Raw genomic sequence first — 21,191 nt, 5'->3', positions numbered from 1 at the left:
AAAACCCATCTAGAAAGGAATAAGCCCGTTTCGGCCACCCTCTCAAGTGTTGGAATTAGGGTTGCAGAGAAACACACACAGCTTGGATAAGATGAAGGAAGCTCAAGGCACACAAAAGAGAGTGTGTTACTTAGTGTGCAATGGAAAGATAGATAGCCCTAGAGTGATGGACGTATATACAATGCACGGGGGAAAAAACCTCCTAAAGAGGGAAAAAATGCCCCGGTGGTCCTAGTGTGTTCACACACATCACTACCACATGTATATGGTAACAAATCCCCCCTGGAGTGATGTGGTGAACGAGAGCTGGCACATGAGTAAAGGGAAGTGCCATGCCCTGAGGACAGGATCAGTCCACAAAGGGGAGTAAGCCCAAAGCTTTGCGGAAAGCTTCAAGCTTCTCACGAGACAATGCCTTTGTGAAAAGATCTCCACAGTTGTCCTGTGTTGGCACATAAGCCAAGCTGATCTCTCCTGTAGAGAGCCTCTCCCTGACATAGTGGTAATGCACCTCAATGTGCTTTGTGCGAGCATGAAAAACTGGGTTCCTCGCAATTGCCAATGCGCTCTCACTATAAGTGTAGATAGTGTTAGTAGTGTCCTGTCCAACACCCAAATCCGCCATAAGGCATATGAGCCATACACGCTCAACCGTAGCTGTGAAGACTGCCCTGCACTCAGCCTCACAACTCGAATTGGACATAGTAGATTGCTTCTTGCTCAACCATTATATACATGAACTGCCAAGCATGAAACAAAAACCACTTGTGGACACTCGCGTGTCAAAACAACCAGCCCAATCTGAGTTCGAAAAAGCATGTAAGTCTGGCGGCAATGATCCCCCCTTGGGATAAAACAAGCCAAGATGTAAAGTGCCACTAAGGTAGCGAAAAATCCTCTTGACAGCCTGCCAATGCTTAGACCCTGGGCTATGCATAAATCTGCTACCTGTGAGACTGCAAACTGAATATCCAGCCTTGTGTTGCATACATAAATGAGGCAACCAATAGCAATTTGGTAAAGAGTGACATCAGCAGGATCTCCAACATCATGTAGACTCAACTTCAAACCTGTTCCATGGGGGTGGCAATAGGTTTGCAATCCTCAAGTCCAAACTTACATAGCAATGTCTCTATGTAACTTTTCTGACACAAGGCAATACCACCATCACACTGCTTAAACTGTATACCCAAGTAATGATGCAACAGCTCCAAATCTTTCATCTTGAAAGTAGCATTCAAATCATCCTTAAATTCAGCACTATGTCTCTCATTTGGTCCAGTGATCAGCAAATCATCAACATAAAGAACCACAATGAGAAGTACATCACCCTCACGCTTTACATACAATGTGCTTTCTGTTGGAATGTTAGGAAAGCCTTGTTTGACCAAATGAGTGTCAGCTTTCTCATACCAAGCACGAGGAGATTGCTTCAACCCATACAAAGCCTTGTTACATTTTCACACTTTGTCCTCTTGTCCTTTTATGACAAAACCGCGAGGCTGCGTTACATAAACTTCCTCAAATATGTCACCATTCAAGAAAGCAGTAACAATGTCTTATTGATGTACATCCCAACCAAAATGAGCTGCCAATGCACATAGAAAACGTACAGTAGTCATACGACAAGTGGGAGCAAAAGTCTCCTCATAATCAATGTCTTTTTGCTATGCATAACCCTTTGCAACAATTCGAGCCTTATGGCGATGGATCTCACCATCCGGCTTGCATTTTAACTTGTAAACCCACTTTGTACGAATGGCCTTTTTGCCAGGAGGCAAATCACATAAAGTCCATGTGTCATTCTCTATAAGTGCATCATATTCTGACTGCATGGCAACCATCCAATTTTCTGAATTCTGCACTTCATCAAAAGACAGAGGCTCCTCAATATCATATAAACTAGACACAGCCAAAGCATAACAATTTGATGCATAAGATGCATGGCGAGAGCCTGAACGAGTACGACTAGACAAAGGTACATTCAATTTACTGTCACGCAGAGTGTGCACCAGCCATTTTGGCATACCTCTAGCCTGCTCATTTTCAGCCCTTTCCTCATCAAGTACATCATGTACATCTGCATCAGTAATAGGTTGATCTAAAACATTTTCAGAAACCCCCATAGACAGTACATTTGCCTCATTGGAACTTACATTCGTATTTCCACCCCACTGAAAAGAGGCAACAAAGTGTTATAAATGTCCTTTGAGCTTACATTATTGTCTCTAGTACATGACAGCAAGGGCTGAACAGAATCTTCCACAACACTACATCCCAAGAAACCATAATACATTTTGTTTGTGGATGATACAACCTGTAACCTTTGCTTTCAACACTATAACCAACAAAAATACATTTGACAGCCTTATCATCCAATTTTCTGCACTGTACTTGTGGCACCAAAGCATATGCCAAACAACCAAAAACACGCATGTGCTCAATACAAGGCTTTCTATCATGCCATGCTTCATATGGAGTAATAGACTGCAAAGCTTCTGTAGGACACCTATTAAGTACATAAGTGGCACACATGATGGCCTCAAGCCAAAAAGAATGAGGCAAAGCTTGACTTTTGACTATACATCGTGCCATTTCCGTTAGTGACATGTTTTTTCTCTCAGCAACACCATTTTGTTGAGGTGTATAAGGCACTGTACATTGGTGTTTTATCCCACGACTAGCCAGAAATGCATTAAATTCATGAGACATATACTCCCCCCCTCGATCGGAACGGAGGGTGCCCATAGTACATTTCGAGACATTTTCAGCCATAGCCAGAAATTGTTTGAAGCACATAAAAACTTCGGACTTCTCTTTAAGCGGAAATACCCATGCATGCCTGAAGTAATCATCAATGAAAGTCACGAAGTACAGGTAATTGACCAAGGACGGAGTTTGCATGGGCCCACAAACATCACTATGCACAAGCTGCAACCTGCATGTGGCCCGAACGAACCATCCTTTGGAAATTTAGAAAGCTACATCTTACCCAAAATACAACCTTCACAAACATGTTTTGACAAGTGCTTCAAGAGGCGGCAAAGAAGAAACCATATCAGATTTCTGCAAACGCAGCAAACTGGCAAAATTCAGATGACCAAAACGTGCATGCCAAAGTTTTGCATCTGAAATAGCCCTTGAATCTGCAACACCATTTGCAAAATTTTGTCCACACTTGTCATACAAAGTGAGCTTATACAGCCCACGGCACAAAAGGCCAAATGCAACAATTTCATCACCAAAACTGAGATCATGAACTGTACATCTGTCATCCACAAATTTGACTACAAGTCCAAGTCTAGCAAGTGCAGATACAGACAAGAGATTCTTCTTGATCCTAGGTACATAAAGTGCATCAACAAGTGTGAAGGAACTTCCATTAGCAGCAGTGAGCACAATCTTTCCAACTCCGTGAACTGGATAAGAGGCGTTGTTGGCACAAGTGACTAAATTCCCATGAGGGACAGACTCGAGAGAGGTAAACAATTCACGATGTGAGGTAATGTGCTTTGTAGCACCACTGTCTAAATACCACACATGTGAATTTGCAGCAACAACTGACAAGCATGCATCATGGACAACATGGTTGTAAGTGCACTCTGCGCTAAAATCCCATTCTGCATCAACATCAGCAACACAGTCTCCTTTCACAGAAAACTCAACAATGGCTGCATTTGTAGTGGAACCAGCATTTGCAATGGAACCACCCTCTTTCTTCTTAGCCTATTTGGCCTTCAACTTAGGACACCACTTGATCAAGTGATCATTGGATTTACAATAATGGTAACGCATCTTGTTTTTGCCCTTATCACCAGAATTGCCAGACGAAGTGCTGCGAGCAGAAGCACTAGGAGCAGAATTTTTGCCACTCGCAGCAGAACCATAAGAAGTGGCTCATTACTGTTACCACCCTTTCTTTGAGAAGCAATAAAAGCCTATTCAACAGCACGCTGCCTAGTCCTGTTTTTTCTAGAAACTGACTCTTGCAACAACAATGTGCATAATGCATCAAACTTGACAACTTCAGGATTTCCTTGGGTCATAAGTCTCCAAGTACTAGCAAAAGTCTGGTAAGAATCTTGTACGGCATCAAGAACAGTCTGCACAAGGGAACTGTCTGAAATAACTTCACCTGCAGAAATAAGTTGCTCATTGATATCCTTGACACTAGCAAGGAAAGTGTCCATATTATCTTCCTCATGCATAATCTTCGACTCCAGCTCTTTCCGCAGCATAGCGGCTTGCATAAAGACCTGCTAGAATATCCCAAGCCTGTTTTGCAGATGTTGCTGAACGAATGTGAGGAAAAATGGTGCGCTTCATAGACAACGCAATCAATGCATGAGCCTGCGCATCCTTAACATCCCAACGAGCTTGTTCTGCTGTAGGCAAAACAACTCTAACAGCTGCAATCCTTGCAGCAAGACCTGCAACATCCTCAACATCGCCTGCATCCTCAGAACCAGGACGTACATCAATGCCTTGCACAATGTTCCAGACACCCTTTGACACAAGAACATGTTGCATCATATAAGACCACATAGGGTAGTTGTCCCCATCCAACCTATCCTCAGGAGCAAACATCTTGAACACATCTGTGTTGTTGTTGTCTGCCATGGTAAATGTTGCACCTGATGTGAAAACTGCCCGAAAATAGGAGAAACGGAGCGGAAACAACCTGTGCTATATAGCACAAACCATAGAAGACTATAAGGCACCTGTTATGCAGAAAACGACACTGACAAAAATTTTGCACAAAATGACAAAATAGCCTATGCAATACTGCCTGTAGTGGAAACGGAGGCCGAAATGAGCCCAAATCAAAATTTTGAGGAGACCAAGCTCTACGAGCCATCCCAAAGTATTTTTTGACCTGCGAACGCTCGCCAAAGCTGACTGAAATCGGAGAAAGTGAGCAGGCATGTACTGGAGCAGCTGGCGACTAAGCCTGGGAGGACGCAAGCTGCTCTGATACCAATTGTTGGAATTAGGGTTGCAGAGAAACACACACAACTTGGAGAAGACGAAGGAAGCTCAAGGCACACAATAGAGAGTGTGTTACTTAGTGTGCAATGGAAAGATAGATAGCCCTAGAGTGATGGGCATATATACAATGCACGGGGGAAAAAATCTCCTAAAGAGGGAAAAAATGCCCCGACAGTCCCAGTGTGTTCACACACATCACTACCACATGTATATGGTAACATCAAGTACATGTTCTGTGATCGGCAAGGGATAATTATCCCTTATGGTGGCTGCATTTACCTTCTTGAGGTTTACACACACTCGCAGTTTTCCGTTCTTTTTGGGGACAACCACAATGGGTGACACCCAATCTGTATGCTCGATTTCATAGATGAATTCAACATCCATCAGCTTGTCAATCTCCTCTTTGATTTGTTTAGCAAATGTGTCATTATATGTATAAGGACGCTATTTGCTAGGTTTGACATCTGATTTTAAAGGAATTGTATGTTGACATATCGATGGATCAACTCCTTTGATGTCTTTGTAGGACCATGCAAACACATCTTTATACTTCTTGAGAAGTTGTGTTAACCGTTCTTCTTCTTCAGTCTCTAAATCAGTTGCTATATAGACCGATTGAGGCTTCTCATCTGGTTCAGCGAGGTCTATCCATTTTGCATTTTCCAGCCCATCGTAAGAAACCTGGTTTGTTCTTTCCCTGACTGGTGGTGTCATGATGATTTTTCTGTCCTGGATGGTGAATTTTCGATAGTGTGATGGTACATTCATGTTTCCATTTGCTGACTCCCCTTTACCATAACTATCTCCCTCAGTAGTCCATACCTCTCATAAAAACCGTTTTAGTTCTTGGTATTTCTTTTTACGCTCCAGTTTGGTCCACTCTGGGTCTTTTGTTGCTTCTTTTTTTTTTTTTTTTTTTTTGTGATTTTGTTTCTGTTTTAGCTTTTCATACTTGTCTTATTTTCTCTCGCGTTTCTTCCCTTTGAACTTTTGAGAATCTTCATGATATTTGATCTTTTACACAATCCTCTGCTTTTACAAGCATTAGATAGTGAGTTTTATCTTTTATCTTGGGCATCAAGTTCTCTCTCCCTTTGTTTTCTGCTCGTTTTCTCCTACAGCGTTCCTGGCGTCTAGGGTGCTGATTGGCAAGATCATAAATTTGATATTCCTTGTTTTCTCTCCACACTCGCTTGAGTTGTCTGAACACTCGTTATCTGCATCGTTATTTACCTCCAAATGCTTAGAGGAGTTATAAAACTCTTCTTGTTCTGGTGGTTCTACATATTCATCTCCTCCTAGTATAATGCTTACCATGTAATAGGGTAGCACATCATAGCCATCTTTATCGCAAAATTTTGTTGTTGGACTATCTATAATGGTACAGACATCCAAAGTTTCTAGTATGTGTTCCCATTCCAGAGGTTCCAAGGCAGTTTTAGGAAAAGGTTCCAGATTATAATCCTTGTTCTCAATTACTCTTTCTAAGATGCATTCCCCTCTTTTTAAGCTCCCACAATGTGAAGCTCCGCACATCCATAGCTCTTTTTGTTTCCCTAACCATGCTGGGAGTTTCGATCCTGCCAATGTAGCTTAATCAAATTCTTCCACTGGTGTCTGGTTCACATCCTTGTAACTATGGTCTTTTAGGTGTATTTTGGTTGTTGTCTCACCATGTCTGAGGTATATGTGGTCGTAACCCCAATCTTGGACTATCTCTAATTGTCGCATGAATGGTCTTCCCCAGATGATCTCATAATTGTTCTTTTTGTCAAAATCGACTATTGTAAATGTATGTTCATACTCGATTCTACATGAGGTGACAATCACTTTTTCTAAGAGTCCTAGAGGCTTCTCCATGAACCCATTTGTCAATTTCAACTTCATTCTGGTAGCTCTTTAAGCAGGTTTTTCCCATTTTTACATGATTTCCTTGGTGGCGATAGAAAATCCTGCTCCACTGTCAACAATAGCTTTGGAAACTACTCCTTCGAATTCTATTGGTAGCGTGGTGTTTCCATCTTCTCCCTTGCAATACTCTCCAACCTTGTTTAAAGGTACTGGGCTAGTGTTTAGTTGAGGCCTGTCCAATTCACTTCCTAAAGCTTCGAGGTGGGGTCTTTCACTCCAAATTTTTCTAGGCATTTGCCTACTATGGTCCACATGTTTGGTCGTAACCTTAGGAGTTCGGCTAATGTGATTGTGCATGCCACCGGGGTGGACAGTAACTCAATCAACCCTTGTGAATCCATCACTTTGTTAGAAGAAAGTCTTTGAGATTGGATTGATCTCACCTCAGACTTGACTTCATACTCTCCTAGGTAAGAGGGTGGAGTTTTCAGCGAGTCTGGTTAGTTGTGCCCCAAACTAATTGACCCCTGGTCTCCCCCTTGTGAATGCATATCAAAGTTCATTTGCGACCTTTTCCTCAAATTATTCAATAGGAGGTAAGATCTCGTTTTTCTCTGTTCTCTTGCTATTCATGTGGTTACTCACCCTGTTAGCTTCGTTGGCCTCACGGATTTGCTTCCACAGATCATCTAGACCGTTACAATTCTTACCCATTTCTACCAATGTTTTAGGCTGGAACCCCTCACTTGCCTCATCTGTTGTATTTGGCACTATGATAGGCTCCCCCTTCGACTCATAAGCATTTGTGAGTCTTTCTTTTGTTTCTACTTGTTCCTATAAAGTTGGTTTGATAGGGCTTGGATCTGGTACTTCATGCCAATTTTCAGGTTTACCAAGCGGGTTTTCTATCAAAGATTGTGCCGTTTCAATCATCTTCCTACACATTTCCAACCTCTGTTTTCTATTTTAGCATATGGATAAGTCATCCATCTTTGCTCTTGGGTTTGGTTCTTTTTGAGTCTGGCTTCGTAAGCTTTTAAACTTGTATCTAACTACTCATTTACCTTGTCTGCCAGTACTAATCCTCCGGATCCTACACTTTTGGATTCTGTTATTTCCTTCGGTGCTATGGTTGCCACAGTGTGTGAGCTTAGGTTAGCTAGATCCTCTAATGGCTCTAATCTATCCTTTGTGTGTTTTAAATCCTCGGATAGAGCCGTCTGCTCTCGTTCTTTCCTGGTTTTCATACGCACCTTTCTAGCTTTCCAAGTGCTTCTCGGATTTTTCGTTTTTGAACTTGGGGCACCGGTTTTTGGCTCTTCAATTATGGGTTCGTTTGTCATTCTTTGAGCTTGGGCTTGTGTCACTACCTGAATAGGTATTATTGTTTCATTTTCTGACCCTCCACTGGAAGGCACTGCTTCTAGCATGTTGAAGGTAGTTTTTGCTCCTTTGCTCGGGTTCTTAGGGCAATCAAGAATCAAATGAGTAACTCCACACTCGGTGCAATATGCGTTGACTCTAATGATTTCATCATGAGGATAGTCTCTTAGCCAATGGTCTCCACCACACTTGTAGCAGGGTCCTTTAGGCTGTTGAGGTGCTACTTGAGCTCCTCTTTGTTGGTATGCATGTCTCTGTCCGCCCATGCCTCCGTTGGCTATGAACAACAATGTTGGTTCATCCAAGCTATATCTTCCTTCTCCTCCTGCTTGCGCAGCTGTAGGTGGTCCTATATTTCCTATCATGCTCCATGGTTATGGTGTTGAGGGTTCTTCCGGTGGGTCATAGATAGGATTTGCAGCATATCCATTGGGATATTCATAATATGCATGCATAGGCACCAAAGCCTTCTCTTTTGATTCGATTACAGTTGGTGTGTACCTTATGCCGACTAGTCGTAATCCTGGTAGGGGTGGTTGTTGCCCCAACACTGGTTGTGGTCTTTCTACACCTACAGGTCCTGGTATGTTGCCTGCTTGATACCTAGGCATTGGTGAAATTTGAGAAGATGCTACCTGAGCTTGGGGAGCATAAGGTCTCTCTCTCACATATCCCTTTTTATAATAACAATCCTTCGTCCCATGGTTTGTCCATTTTTATTCAATAGCACACCACTTGGGCTGTTTAGCCTGGGGTTTGGCGTACAAGTTAATCTTTTTTAGGACTTCCTCTACAAGCTGCTCCTGGTTTACAGCTACTTCTCCTTTCGGTGCTCTCTTAGAAGGCTTGCTTCCACTCTGTTGTGAGGATGAATCGTCGTCAAGATCCTTGAACTCACCCTCCTTGTAGACCGCACAATTGTCTACAAGGTAAAGAGCCTCCTTAGTTAACTCATTTAACGTCGTGCTCCTCTTCATATGTAAGTCCTTCTGGAGATCTGCATTCCTTAGTCCTTGGATAAATATAAGCATAAGTCTGGACTGAGTTGGCACTTCTTCCACAAGGCAGAACTTAACATATCTTTTTAGTCGTAGGGCTGCCTTTCGCACAGATTCCCCTTCTTTTTGTTTGAATTTATGGATTTGTGAGACTGTATTATGAGCTATCCCCCTTTGTGAGAATTCCTCGATAAACTCGTCAAACACCTCCTCCATAGACTCAAAGTCTCTACGTTCCACATAGTTGAACCAAGTAGCAGCGTTATCCTCTAGGGTTAGTCCAAACCCTACAAATTGGGTAGGGAAGTCTAACACCTCTTCCACTCTAATTACACGCACAAAGGCTGCTACATGATCTCTAGGATCCTTGTTTCGCGTGTATTTCTTGTTTACCCATTTTTGCACTTGAGAAGGTCTAATTCTATGATGGTCTACAAATCTCATCATTGGATCTCCTCGTCCCAATCTATATACCTCCTCTGGCCTTCTGTAGTAGGCTGGTTCCTTTCCCAATGGTGCTCCTAAGCCATAATTTCTAACAGTTCTTTCCAGAGATGGTTCATCCCTGCGAACTCGTTATATGGGTGGTCTTCCAGGCTCTTTTGACCCTTGAGTCTTTGTCTTACTCTCTCCTTGATACCGTGAATAGAGTGGTGGTTCTTGTAAATCCCTTAGCCCTCGTGCGGCTTGATAACCATCTCGGTTTCGATCCGGTTCCAATGTTGCACTCTGTCGAAGCCATGCCTGCAATGATGGCTGGGTTGATGGTTGGTTTTGGTTGTTGAATATCTGCGGTCGGGTAGAACGTGAGGTCACATCATACTCTTCTGAAAAGGGATTTGTCGACTTGCTAAGGGTGTAGGTGGCCCTTGGCACTTCATCGGGGGCATATGTTGATGCTCCTCGAACTGTTGTCTTTTCTACCTCTTCTCGGAGAATACGTTGGTATTCTCGCTCGTACCTATCAACAAAAATGATATCCTTCCCCATAGCAATTTCATAAGAGAATAAGTAAAGAACCTTGTCTTTGCTCAACTCGTTAGATTCTGGTTCTTTGCAACAAAAGTAAGAGACTATTCCCTCACTCTCATGTTTGTAAATTCCCAGATTCTCATTATAAGTTGAAACCCTCGTTGTTTTATTATCATACATAAAAATCTCTCCAGGTCGATCAATGTTTGGAGGTGGTTCTTGAGTTTCTGAAACCATTTTCCCTTTTGCCACGTTATCTCCATATCTATTGTAATCCTCAAGGTTACTAACTATCAGAAAGTGGTTCCCCTTTTCTTCTCGGAATCTATCTCCATCATCATAGACTCCAATTATCTCAAGTCTCCGAGCCAGTCTTTCCTCAATACAAATACAATTGCGTCCTCGGTATTCAGAATAAACTAGGGCTCCCCTCGAGTTTGTTCTTTCTAAGAAGATCACAGTGAACATGGAATCATTCAAAGGATTTAGGGAGGTGCTTCCTCCTGGCATTCGTCCGTCATAGGTGAAACCTCCTGGCTGTTGACTATCCATCATGAAGAAGGATTTGTCTGATGAAGTGTCAATAGCACTACCTTCCTCAATAATCAGTGGTAGTGGATCTAGCCTTGCTTGAGTTACACTCTCCTCGGTGGACACTAAGCTACCTTGGTCACCTGCCACCTTTTGGTCTCAAAAAATGTATCTTCTTGATCTTAAATTCATCAAACTTAGCAATGCAATTTATTACAAATCCAACCACTCACCTGGAAAAGGATCAGTCTCCGCACAAATTCTTGCTTTGCCACTGAATATACCTGTACATAAGTGTTTAATTTCGGCAATCGAATCAAAGCATCTAACCGCTAGAGGTGATTTTAGTAAGATTGGTATAACTGGGGAGTTAACCTCAACCACTACTGTATTTTATACATTGCTGATGTTCTGGATTAGGTCTACTAATCTGGAACTGTACTTCCTCGGATGTTGGTCAATTTACCTGAAAAGTTTTAATTCTTTCTTTGCTCCGTCAAAGGGTCAAACAAGGTCCAAATTCACTTCTGAAAGAAGTTCTGGAACCCTTAAGCCAAATGGAACCTCACTGTATAAGCTCAGTCAAACTTTCTATTCACTAAGCTCCAGTAGACATCCTACGCGTAGGATGTCTCCTGCTCTATTTTGCCTAGATTTTTTCACTATGGATTCCCCTTGATATTCTGAGTCCCCAGCTGTTTTTACTTTTTGATTTGGAACCTATTAGCTAGTCAATGGATCAGAAATTTGTTCTAGCAGCCTGATGTCCGTCTTGACAAGTCTAATCAACTCCAATTTGGACCAAAATTGAGTAGGAGGCTTGCCTCAGGCTATACAACACCCTGATAGGCCTACAATCAGTATCTGGCTTCAATTTCTTGCTTTAGAAATTCTACGTGTAGCATGTCTTTTTGCTCAGAATGGCTTCAATGGAAAATCACAGACTGCTCTTGGGTGCTGATCACTTTGGTATGATCAAAATTGAGTTTGGAGTGCAAAATCACACAGATGCCATCCTACGCGTAGGATGTCTTTTTGGTCTATTTGACCCCAGACTTGACCCACAACTTTCCCTTGATGTCAGCAACCCAGTGGTATGCTTAGATTTTGGTTTGGATTTCAAAAAGTCCCCAATTTTAGCTGTTCCAGCCTTTTTCAGTCAAAAGTGCTACAGTCTGCTTAGAACCCAATTTTCTCACCCAAATGAGATGAAACCTCTCTCAGTCACTCAATATATCATGCAAATCATGCTCATGCAGCCATCCTATGGTTTTGGTCTTAAAATAATGCCTTCGCACAATTTGGGTAAGATGTCTGGCAATTTCTATCTATCTGGCCTTATCCTTTCAAGGTATGGTCAAATTTCCACTTTCCAGGTGAAAATAGAGTAAAACCTATCTTCTGGACACACTGGTCAACTAAAAATTCCAAATTTTCCACCAGATTAGCCTATAGACATCCTATGCATAGGATGCCTCTTGGCTTAAAAATTAAAGTTTTTCCTGACAGAAATGCTCCTGATGCTCTACAGCTCTATCAGAAACACTCACAGAAACTTTTGGACTTCACTTCAGCTTTCAAACACACTTTTGCGTCTTTTAAAACTTTGTGATGAATCTAACAAGCAAGTATACATGCATGAAGTGCTCTAGATCCTGAATCATGATGTGCTACTTACTCTACTCCTACTCCTCATGTGAAATGGTGATAATGGTGTTTTGGTTGCTTCCTGGCCTCTTCGGAACTCTCAAGATCTCCTTTCACCACTTCTACCACTCGAACGCCGACGCTCTACACCACAAATCAACTAAAAGCTGAAAACTACCTAAGTCGAAGGATCTAGGCCAGACACACGCTCCCTAGACTCCCTCTAAGACCTAGTGAGTCCTCCACCCTCTGATCCTATCTACATGTAAAACACGACTCTTGGCAAGCCAAAGAATCCCTATCCTCAAGGACTAGTCTCCGTCACCCACTTAAGGCCCTCATCCCGGGCACAGCGGTGCCAATGTTGGACGGATACGTAGTGACGGACGTCGGCAGAACGAGAACTCACCTAACAAGGTTTGTCAACTAAGGACGAAGCTCAACCCGCAGGCGCATGGAAGCAAGCATACGGTGTGTACCTACACTTGACTGACTCCTAACTAATTCCTACTGAGGTCTCTACCCAATGTCTAAGTTACAGCCTTGAGGAGTGCATAGGAGGAAACTTCCTACAACGCTTTCTAGAGCCGAATACCCATCAAACAATCTCGAAACACCACAGAACTTGAAGAAGACCCTACTAACACCAATAGATCGCTCTCCCTAAGGTCTATGAACCAAAACCCCAACCCAAAACACCTGGTGCAGAATCACGTAGGATGTCTGGCCCAAATTTGCAGGTCGTCGTTTCCAAAATCTAAAGTGCCTAATGTGTAGCTCTGCTCAATGCGAACGCGTGGATATGCTGCAATGCAAAATCAAAAAATGCATGCGTGCCGAATCACCAGATGAAGCTCGCAAAACCGGACCGTATGCGCGCAATGTAGGTATTGGCACGTAGCTCTCGTCGAGGGAAACACGTTGCACTTCTCCACACTTGATTCCGACCACCGATGCACACATAGCATCAAGATGAAGCTCTCACTCTCTCTCGTACACACACTCACAGACTTCCAACTTTTTAAAAATGACAAAAGGTCTTTCATTAAGGTCTAAAAGTGGTATAAATACCTTACAATTCTCAAACCCTAATGTTCCATTTTAACCATCTACGCAATCTAAATGTCAAAACTGGGATACAATCTGGAAACTTCTGTAAGCCCTAATATTTACAAGGTGAAATGTCGAGTTTTCTCAATAAATGAATAATTACAAAAAATAATAATCTGTCGAGCAGTCATTGTCCGTAGGGTGTGTCTTGCTTCTAACAGCGGATCTTGAAACTTGGAGTATTTGGCCAACTATGAGGAGTGATTTTTATTGTTTTGTGAGAAATTGTCCTGAATGTAAAAAATAAGCACCCATACCTCATGTGACATTGTTCCAAATGTCGCTTGTTCCTAAGTGGAGTAACTATCTAGTTACTTACTTATGAAGCCAAACATTTCCTGAGGATATGAGTAAACACCGTCAAAGAGCCATTGAAACAGAAGTAGGAGACTATGCTCTTATTGGGAAACCAATTGTATTGGAGGGGTAACGATCAACATTTGCGTGTTTGTGCAAACGAAGATTAATACATTCCCATTATAGAACAAGCACATGCTGGATTAGCTGGAGGTCACTTTTTTAGTGAGACCACCGCAAGAGAAATCTTAATGGAAAACCTATGGTGGCCAACACTTTTTGCAGATACCAAAGATTATGTTCGAAGATGTGATCTATGTCAACAAGCAAAAATGCCAACCCGTGTAGATAGCATTTCCTTTAGACCAATGATGGGGGACTCGAGCTTTCGCTAAATGGCGTATAAACTTTGTTGGACTAATACAACCACCTCCTTTTAGAACCCAATTGTAATATATCATTGTAGCTACAAACTATTTGAGCAAGTGGGCCGAGGCTAAAGAAACTCAAAAGAATGTTTCCAGAACAACTGCCGCATTATTATATGAGTATGTGTTCACAAGATATGGACTCCCAATAGAAATTTCTAGTGATAGGGAAACTCATTTCCTCAATGAGGTAATTGAGTATTGCTTAATGAGTTTATGGTCATCCATAACAAATCGACTCCCTATCATCCACAAGAAAATGGACAAGCTAAGCATACAAATAAAAATCTTAGCTTGGTATTGACTAAAGTGGTCAATTCAGGAAGTATAGATTGGGAAATGAATCTCCATGCTACTATATGGGCTTATAGAGTTTCACTCAAAACAGCTTTAAAGGCTACACCCTTTAACCTTGTTTATAGTCTTGATGCCATACTGCCAATAGAATTTCTATTGCCGACACTAAGGTTAGCAAAGGTCCTTGCGTGGATTGGACATGAATTTTCAAAGAGACTTGAAGATTTAGAAAAGCTTGATGAGAAAAGGCCAAGTGCTATAGCTCACATCTATGCACAAAAGCAAAAACAAAAATAGTTTTTGGATTCCCATCTAATTACAAAAATCTTCAAAAGAGGGGACTTAGTTTTGGACTATTCCCTTAACACTAGTTTTGTAATTGGACACTTTAGTATCCTGAGACACTAAAGTGTCCTGTTTTTCTATCAAGTTTTGGCAATTTATTTGTCAAGCTAGAAATAATTTTTCTACACCTTGCTTCTACCATAGATTGGTTATGAGGGAAAGAAAACACTAGATTTTTCATCATATCAAAATAACATTTGTATGGAGAGAATTCTAGTAAGTTTTAAGATATAAATTTTAGTAAAATTTGAAGTTGTTTTGCCAAAAAAACCATAAAATTATTATATCTTTTTGTAGAGATGGCCTTTTTTAAGTTTATAAAAGCCAAGTGTTAGCACTTAGTGTTACATAACAATGGAATTCACTTCAAAGATAATTTTTCAAGTCACATGCAAGCTATAGACATAATTTCATACTTGAGCATGCACGTGCTTGATCAGAGCATAATTTTGGTTTTTCAAAGGTCCCCTCTTGAAATTGGTACTATTCTAGTGCAATTTGACAACTACAAATGACTTTATATGCTTAAACCAAGAGACTACGTATTTTTTAGGCTCCCTAACTCAATTAAATCTCGCTGCTTGTGTTGAGATGTAGAGAGAAAGAGAGAGAGACGAGACAAGAGACACACCATATACGCTCCCAAAGACTGATTTATATTGAGGACAAGATACAAATATATAGGTGAGAACAAGTTCAGTAGAGTGATCCATATATATAGCTCCAACACCCCCACTCAAACAAAGGTATCTAGCTTTGGATGAAAAAACCCTTAGGGAGTTTAAGGGAAAAACCCAAGCCCCTATACAATGTGAAATATGAACCAGCAGTGATGATGTGAAAGTGAATTTTGCATCTATGTACAAATATTCAAGTGAATTAGATATCACAAGGTGCAAATGTGGAGTGTGCATAGTGCATGGTACCTAAAAGATTACAATGTCATATGTACAAAGCTATTACAATAGCAAAGAAGCTAATCTAGAAAGAGTGAGGCCAAAGCAAATCCAAGCTCTCGGCGCAAGAGGATGAAACGTGACTCATTGAGGCCTTTGGTCAAAATTTCTGCAATCATATGGTCACTTGGACAATGTTCAACCATAATGGTTCCTTTGCGTACTTCATACCTGACATAATGATAATGGAAAGCAATGTGCTTTGACTTATTATGTTGAACATAGTCTTTTGCAAGACTAATAGCACTTTGGTTTTGACACCGCAAGGGTGTGCTAGAAAGAGGAGAGTGACCAACATCAACCAGCATTTGTCGAAGCCAAATCAACTCACGAGCTGCAAGTGATGCCGCAACATATTCTGACGCAGTCGTAGAAACTGCAACACAACGTTGTTTCTTGCTGGTCCAAGAAACAAGACAACCATTTATAAAGAAGAAATTTCCTCTAGTAGATCGCATAGATAAATGTGAGCTTGTCCAGTCTGCATCTGTGTAACCCAAAAGAGAAAGAGATTGCATAGAATCCGATGTGAGTTGTCGTTGATAGACTAAACAAAAATCTGTAGTGCCTTTCAAGTACTTCAATACACGCTTTGCAGCAGACCAATGCTTAAGAGAAGGACATGCAAGATGTTGTCCAAGATAATTAGCAGCAAACAGAATATCAAGACGAGTGTTCATTCCAACAAACTGAAGACATCCAATCAAGTTAGCATAAGGTTGATTTGTGACAAGTTGACCGCCATTGTCAGAAGTATTCTTTGTAGAGCTTGCAAGACAAGGTGTGTTGGCTGAATGTGCAGATTCCATACCAAATTTTTGAATAGTATCTGCAATAAACTTTGAATGTCAAAGGAATAAAATACCTTTTGTACGGTTCTGTTGGATTTGAATGCCAAGACAAGAGTGAATCTCTCCAAGATCCACCATATCGAATGCAGAAGACAATAACTTTTTCACTTGCTGAAGAAATCCCAAATCATTGGAAACAAGGATGGTATCATCTACATAAAGAGCAAGAATCACAAAACTACTACCTTGGCGTTTTATGTATAAGTTGGGGTCTGACGAGCAAGAGATGAATCCTTTAGGGGTGAGAAAAATATCAAATTTTGTATACCAGGCTCGCGAAGCTTGTTTGAGACCATATAGTGCCTTATGGAGTTGAGCAACAAGGTCTTCTTTACCTGGAATAACAAACCCTTCTGGTTGTTCCATATAAATTTCCTCTTCCAAGTCACCTTTAAGAAAAGCAGTTCGCACATCCATTTGATGAGCTTCTAAATCAAATTGAACAGCAAATGCCAATAAAACTCGAACACTTGTAATGCGAACAACTGGTGAAAAGTCTCTTGATAATCAACACCAGCTACTTGGGAGTAACCTTTTGCAACTAAACGCGCCTTGAACTTGTCAAAAGATCCATCTGCTTTTACTTTTGTCTTATACACCCACTTACATTGAATAGCTGTAAGACTAGGAGGTAATTCAGTTAGTATCCATGTACCTTTAGAGATAAGAGAATCGTAGTCTGCTTCCATAGCCTCTTGCCATTGATCCTTTTGTGGTGAAGAAATAGCTTCATCATAAGTAACGGGATCTTCAGAAGTAGAAAAAGCATTATCAGCAATATCGTCATCATAAACATGACATGAGTCATGTTCAAAATCAATAGGCAGATCAACAAAAATATCAATATCATCATTGGCAACATTTGGAATGGATGGTTGTGAAGAGGAAAGTCGCTCTATAGGAAGAGTTTCATCTTCTGAAAGAAATGGAAAAGCCTGAAGCAATGATTTAGTATCATCAGAATCATCCATGGACCATGAGCCTCTCATAAGCTATTCGTTAAAAGTAGCATCATGATTCACAATTACTTTCTTGGAGGAAGGTTCATAGAATTTGTATCCTTTGGAAGTGTCAGAATATCCAATAAAAATAACTTTAAGACCAGGAGCATCAAGCTTTGTTCGTGTTTCTTTGGGAACATGAATATAAGCAATACATCCAAAGGTTCGAAAATGAGATACAGAAGGAATGCCACCTGTCCATGCTGTGATGGGTATCTTAGCAGAGGGTGCAGTAGTAAGAAGATGATTCTGAATAAATGCTGTTGTCAAAGTAGCTTCAGCCCAGAAAACACGAGATAAGCCAGAATGAATCAGCATACATCTTACAGCATTGAGAATAGTGCGATTCTTTCGTTCAGCAACACCATTCTGTTGAGGCGAATATGGAATAGTGTGTTCATGATGAATTCCATTGTCAGCACAGTAACTCACAAAATCTCGAGAAACATATTCTCCTCTATTGTCACTACAAAGCTTCTTTAGGCGACGACCAGTTTGAAGTTCCGCAGCCTTGTGGAATTGTTTGAAAACAGATAAGGCTTCAGATTTTTGTCTAAGTAGAAATACAGTCGTATACCTTGAGAAATCATCAATGAAAGTAATGAAGTAGCGATATTGTGATCTCGAAGAAGGTAGAGGTCCACATATATCAGTATGAACAAGATCCAATATGTCATGAGAATGAGTTGTATTTGAAAGAGGAAAGAATTTATGATTGTGTTTCCCAAGAGCACAAAATTCACAAATTCCCATATGGGGATGGGCTTTAAGATCCATGCCATGAACGAGATCACGACGTTGAAGATCAAGGAGTTTTGAGAAATCATCATGAACAAAACGGTGATGCCATACTTTGCAATCATGATCACCTCGAGCAGTTACAATATTTGCTATAGCATCATTGAGAGAGAGTTCAAACAAATTACCGTTTCGAGGAGCAAATCCAACAAACAGACCAAGATCAACAAGTCTAGCAATTGAAAGAAGATTACGTTGAAGATCTGGTACATGTAATATTCCTCGCAAAATTCGAGTGGAAGAAGATAAGGTACCAAGATATAAGTCTCCAATACCCTTTACTTGACAAGTAGTATCATCAGCAAGATAAACAACACGTTGAACTGGCAGTGGATGATAGCTATGGAGCCACTTAGACTGATGATACAATGTTGTTTCGATGTTCAGTAGTATATGCTCTATTCCGATCTGTGTCGAATCGGCGCTTATAGCACATATGAGTGGGATGATCAGATCGTCCACAATATTCACAAGAAGAAGAAGAAGAGTCTCTAGATAAACTGGTTGTTTTGTGGTAATATTGTGTTCTTCATCATATTGACGTGCCCAACAATCATCTTCAGTATGGCCATTTCTGTTGCAGTAAGAACATTGCTTATTAGGAAATTTGAGACGAGAGAAAATATTACCGGGACGGCCACCTCTACGGTTTTCTCGTTGAAATGGACGCCTTCGAGCATAAAAAGCACGCTCTATCTATTGTGACTCAATCTCCTCTTGTGAAATCATAGCTGTATTGTGACCAGCATTCCGACGTTCTTGACGTTGAGAGTATTCAATTAAAGACATGCAAGCTTGGTCGAAATCAAGACCATCTTTATTAGAGAGAATAGTAACAATGTTATCATAAGAAGAGTCCTTCATCGTATCAAGGAGAAGTGTAATCAGTTGCTTTTGTGGAACAGGATCACCGGCATCAACAAAGTTGATTAATAATAGATTTGAAAGATTCAATATGTCTCGTCATGGCAGTACCAACTTCATATTGTAACTTGTTAAGCAACCCTCTCAAATAAAGTATTTCTGTAACAGATTTTTTCTGAAAGTTTGCAATAAGGTACTTCCATACGTCGTGGGAAGTAGGCAGTTCATACATATCAAGCAAAAGGGAATCAGTAAGAGCAGAAAGAATATACCGACGAGCTGCTTTATCACGTCGTTGCCAATCCGTATAGGCAACATTCCAATCTTCAAATATAGGTCCTTCAGTGATAAGAAAGTTATCATTATCCGTATCAACAGGCTGAGGCGGACAAACACGATTTCCAAGAACAACATCGGAGAGTTCATCGCCTTCAAGAATTAACAACATCTTTACTTTCCAGCCTGGAAATCCTTAACCTTGGAAAGGAGGAACAGAACGATGGCCAGAAGGAAATCCATTGATGAGAATATTCGTAGCCATATCTTGTTGCGAGAAGACGTATAAGATAAGATCGCAAAATCTGCACACCATATATGGTGAAGGCCGCAATTGAGAATGAGAGAGATATGAGTACTGCGTTCTGTCAACGATAAACGTAAGAAGGATACTCAAGGAACGTCCAAAGATGTGAGAGACGTCACCCAAAAAAGACAGGGTAAAGGAGACGTTAATAGTAAACGAGTCCTCAAAATAGAGTGGCGTGAGACGCAAGATTGACGGCCACAATACGAATAGCAAAAAGCTAAATCTTCTCGAAAAAAGTTAACGCCAAAATAAGAAAAACGATTGCGTACGCTTCACAAAGAAGTAGGACGAAGAAAGCTACATCAAGCTCAATTGCAGTAAAAACAGCATAACTTTCTGCTGCGAACTCCGATTGACGCAAACCTAGAACTCAAATCGAAGAGCTCGAGGAGATGAACAAGTTTTGGATGAATAATGCCATTGTGCTTTTCCCATTTCTCCAAATTTTGAGCAGAACAGCAAGAAAAATTGAGATGAAGTTTAGGGTGTCATTAACAAGAAAACTTTATCAACGATTAGATTGATTAGAAATAAACGCCACATAAAACACTACTCATATTATTCTTAACAAAAAACAACCACAGTTAACAAGAATCAACGCTCAAAAAATAAAATTTGTAATAATTTTGAATCTTACATGCGAATCGCATACACATACTGTTGTCACCATGAATTGAATCGACGCGTGATCATTACCGCTCTGATACCATGTTGAGATGTAGAGAGAAAGAGAGATGTTGAGATGTAGAGAGAAAGAGAGAGAGACGAGACAAGAGACACACCATATACGCTCCCAAAGACTGATTCATATTGAGGACAAGATACAAATATATAGGTGAGACCAAGTTCAGTAGAGTGAGCCATATATAGCTTGAACTTCTATCTTGAATTTTTTATCGTGCAAAAACTCTTGAAAATCTTGAGTTCTCCATAATAACATCGAAACCAAGGTTTTAGGCACCCCAATTGTGTATGTGCCATGTACTTTGATACATTTAGTTGATCTACATGAAAAGTTTGATATTATTTGAGGTTTTGAATGCTTATGTCTCAAGAATGAAAATATGAAAGTTTTCTCTTATGTAGTTTTGAATATTTGAAATGATCCAATAATTGTTGCATACCAAAACCCTTCAACTTGCCACCTTGAGTGCTCAATGGAAAGGGCAAGCAATGTATCACTTTCCAAAACTCACAAACACATCAAAAACATATATTTCTATATATACGACGATATGCTTGAAATAACCATATCAAACACATGGCACTTTCCATCATTTTATA

Source organism: Adiantum capillus-veneris, chromosome 11 (assembly GCF_014529385.1).
Source record: "Adiantum capillus-veneris isolate H3 chromosome 11, ASM1452938v2, whole genome shotgun sequence".
NCBI classification, from domain to species: Eukaryota; Viridiplantae; Streptophyta; class Polypodiopsida; order Polypodiales; family Pteridaceae; genus Adiantum; species Adiantum capillus-veneris.
Note: the sequence above shows the minus strand (reverse complement) of the source record.